This window comes from Osmerus eperlanus, chromosome 14 (assembly GCF_963692335.1).
Source record: "Osmerus eperlanus chromosome 14, fOsmEpe2.1, whole genome shotgun sequence".
NCBI lineage: Eukaryota > Metazoa > Chordata > Actinopteri > Osmeriformes > Osmeridae > Osmerus > Osmerus eperlanus.
In genome coordinates this window covers 4,221,083-4,225,540 of record NC_085031.1, presented here as the reverse complement: position 1 = coordinate 4,225,540, position 4,458 = coordinate 4,221,083, and positions in this window count along the sequence as shown.

Sequence of the window (4,458 nt, the reverse complement as noted above, 5' to 3'; positions counted from 1 at the left end):
GTGTGTGTGTCTGTCTGTGTGTCTGTGTGTGTCTGTGTGTGTGTGTGTGTGTGTGTGTCTGTGCGTGTGTGTGTGTGTGTGTGTTTGTCTGTGTGTGTGTGTGTCTGTGTGTGTGTGTGTGTGTGTGCGTGTGTGTGTGTGTGTGTGTGTGCGAGTTCGCCGCGGGCTGAGCTACATTGGTCCACAATAATCATGATAAATCTCGAACACGTCGCTGCAGCTCCTAATGCGGCTGATGAATGGCTGAGTTTTAATTACTTATTGAAAAGGGAGGCCGGCTGTTTGTTTGTGGAGCCTTAGAGACCAGCCAGCCATCCGTAGGTGAGGAGGATGCAGCCGCACATGGAATTTACAGCACCCTGGTACGTGTGTGTGTGTGTGTACGTGCGTGTGTACTATACGTGTGTGTTGGCGTGTATGCGTGTGAGTGTATTTGTGTGTATGTGTGCCTGGGTGTGTGTGCTTGTGTGTGTGTGTGCGTGCTACTGGACTACAGCGCCATACCAGCCTTAGGGAGAGAACTGATCCGTTTGACATTAATAATTCATCAGGGTCAAACCAGCAGGTACACAAACTGTGACTAAAATAAGAATCAGTGTCATGAGTGCTTGGGGTCGGAGGTACGATGAGAGGGTACAGTGACTAATGTGGAGTTCTGACTACTGTCACATATCCGCTGTTAGTCACGGCCAGGGATACTGGACTCACCCCCCTTCCACTAATCAAGCGGAGCTGGTTCATGCAGGAGACGCGAGACCTAGCGCGTCATTGGCAACTCGCCATATCACGCGTCAGGGCACGCCTTCCTAACAGGGCGGGGTAGACAGCAGGGATCCCGGCACTTGCATTGCTAGTGCGACACAGACGCTCTCAGTCTTCCTGCGGCCTCCGCCTCCGCCTCCCCGGCCTCCTCCCTGTCTGTGTTCTTCTTTCCCAGGGGGAATGCGTTCGCTGGTCTCTGCTAGGACGTCGAGACGGTGTCTCCGTTGGGTGTGGCAGGGAGCCCCCTGCGAGCACATCCATAATGCCAAATTCAAATATTACAATCATGTGTTGTATCGTGTGAAATAAAGTATCAGTAACAACATTACTGAGTCCTCCTGCCTGAACCAAGAAGTCTGCCGACTCAAAAGGGTTGGTTTCTCTTCTTCTACAGTTCTGTTCCAGGGATCTGAACTGGTATTTGACCTCCACCAACCTACTACAGTTGGTTTCTGGACCAGTCTCTATCTTGGCTGGTGTAGGGCCAAATCCACTAGTGTGTGGTGTGTGTTTATTTACATCAAATTACACCTTATCCAGAGTTGACCCTAGATTTAAAGGAGATTCCACAATAGTTTTAGTTCCTAGAAGTAGTCGACCTTCAGGACGATTTAAAATTCTCTTGTTCAAACGTCGATGAAAGCTTGAGCTTCAATGAAAACACTCTCACAGTCTCACACACAGACAAAGAAAAACACAGAAACACACACACACACGTTCACACACACGTTTACACGCACACGACTCACACTGTGCGCAGAAAGCAAACACACCAACTCGCGCAGCCTAACACACACACCCACTGACACGCTGCACATGCACACTCACGCGTACACCAAAGCAGCACGTACACACACTCTCGTCCTCTCCTTCTCTCTAGGAGTTTTCCGGCACCCGGGAGTACGTGACATCGTCTAAGTGTTTCATTGTACTCTTGAAATATGCAGAGGGAAGGAGTGGAGAGCTGAACAACACGTTCTGAACCCCCTGTCCACTGCTGCTCCGCCCTGGCGCTCCTCAGTCGCCACTATTGAGGAAAACCACTTTTGGAAATAGGTGCATGGGTGCACACGTGTGTGTGTGTGTGTGGGGGGGGGGGGTGAATGTTCTAAACCTTGGAAGACAGTGCCTCTAGATTGGATCGATCTCGCGTGTGTTGAGTGTGGAGGGGTGTGCGTGCGAGGTGGCGTTGGAGGGGATTGATCAGGGGGGGGTGGCTAATAGAGCAGATCAATTAAGAGCAGCTGGAACAAATTGCACCCCTGCCCCTTCACCCTGGGCTCCCTCTGCTTCCCTCTCCTTTCCTGTCGGCTTCTCCGTCTCCCCCTCAGCCTTCCTCATCTTCCCCTCCTATCGCCATGGCTACTTTCCAACTCTCCTCTCCCTTCAGCTCCAATACATCTCTGCTAATGTTGCTCGACAGCCCCCCTACACCGACCCCTCCCGCCCCCCCCCCCTCCCCCCCTCCACAGCACACACAACCACCCCTCTCCCTCCTCTTCGCCGTTGGTCAAACACGGAGATGGGGAGATGATGAGCGATGGAGACTTCATCTCCCCGACATCTGATCCAGCCGTGGCAATAATACGGGCAATCATTTCCCCCATCCTCTTCTCCCGGGCTGCTTTTCATGATGATGAACCAATCCCCTCCCTCCCCCCCCCCTCATGCGCCCCACTCATCCTCTCCCCCCTGCCGCTCTCTCTGTGCTAATGAGCTTTGCCCTCCCCTCCCTTTCTCGCCCCCCCCCCCCACCCCGAGCCCCCCCCCCCCCCCCTAAATCCATGTCCTCTTCTCCCATCTCCCCCCATGTTCCACCGCCGTACTGCCGCACCAGAGCGTGTTCGACATCACCGGCACAGTTTGATTCTGGTCCCCCCATGTGAGACTGGGGACACTGGGATGTTTCCAATGTCTTCTGGAGACGCTCCTCTGTCACCACCCTTCTGCTGACTTTCTACCCCTCTCTCTCTCTCTCTCTCCCTATATCTCTTTCTCTTCTCTTCTCTCCCCTTCTCCCTCTCTCTCCCTCCCCCCTCTCCCTCTCCGTCTCTCCTCTCTCTTCCTCCCTCTCTCCTGACAGAGGTTTAATAATGGATTTAGACTGACTGTGTGTCTGGCCAGTAATTAGTGTAGCAGCTCGAAGGTTATGTTCAAAATGGATCAGCGTTATCACACCCCTGCCCTCTCCCGCCTCTGCCCCATCCCTGCCTCCGAGTGAGACAGGCTGACCGGGGCAGGGAGGCGGGGGGGGGGGGGGGGAGGGAGGAGTGGGCGAGGGGTGCAGGCTGTCATTTCTGCATTCCCTCATCAGAAGAGACAGCTTCTGTTCAACATTTCATCGGAAGTGTCCCTTTTCTCCCGCCCAACGCAGAAAATACCGGCGAATGTGGTGCGTCCAGCTGCTGCCTCCCACAGCGTTGACAGGGAAATTGGGACGCATTGAGACGTGGCATCGAGGACACTCGGAGTAACTGGGAAAACAATCACGTCCGGTGGAGATTCATTTCACATGACAAATGATAAGGTAATTAACGCCCAAACCCCCCTCCGACACGTTCGATAAATTCCTTGTGACTGGCGCGCGCGAATTAGCATAAGTCAAGCGACCGTGTTGTCGTTAGTGTTGTGTGTGGATGGGAGGGGCCATTACTCACCTTTCTCTGGTCTGGATTGGGGCCAGAGAGAGAGAGACAGAGAGAGAGAGAGAGAGAGAGAGAGAGATTGGGGGAGAGAAGGAGAAAGACAGAGACACACAACGTGGGAATGATATCACATGGACCCGGACACAAGGTTGCATGTAACCCACTCATCTTAGAGAAAACACGTCTACTGGTCAATCCCCCAGCGTGTTTCTGTGAACAACATTGTATCTCCTGGCCCAGTGCTCAAATAAGCCCCTGTGATTGAGGCCTGTGTTTGCCAATCTTGGTTTACGGTGACAGTGATAAATCACTTCCCTTATCCTGGTTTTCTGGAGACGTCTTCTCCAGTCAAACCCTGCAATGTCATCGTAGTTATTGAACTTCACAGCATCCATGGGAGGTTTCCTTCCCTTGTTGCGTATCATTTGTTCATTGAGCTCCAATCACCTGTATCCACACTCATTCAACAGCACAGTCACTCATGTGGTCTGAATTATGTACATAATTACATTACCACCAATGCGCACATATCCCACAGTCAAAATCAATGAGAGATTAATGATTGTCTGAGTATTTCGGAACACAGGAGGCTCCAGATCTATGCCGAAATCAGGTGGAGGCGAAACACGCCTTAGAAGTGGGAGTGAGTGTGTACGCGTTGGTGTGCATTTGTGTGTGTGCGGCCTGCGTACTATAATCACATCACAGGGTGAACTAATGGCAGTAAAAAGAGAGAGAGAGGGAGAGGCATGGAGAGACATTTCCACAAACAATTTCCCCCAGAATCCAGCAGCAGCTTGCTATCGATCGACCAATCCACGATCATCACTTTGTCATGCCTCAGGCCGGGCGACTCAACCGATCAATAACTCTGAGTTCACTGGATAAAGATAGTGCCGTTCCTCCTGGATTAAGATAGCCCTGGTTCTCCAGGTGATGAGAGCCCAGGATTGGATTTCTTGTTCCCAGTGTGAGGTGAGCCCTGGGGAGGAGGTTGTGGCAGGCTGGACCTGACACAGTGATAGATGGAAAACTAACTGAGAGATAACAC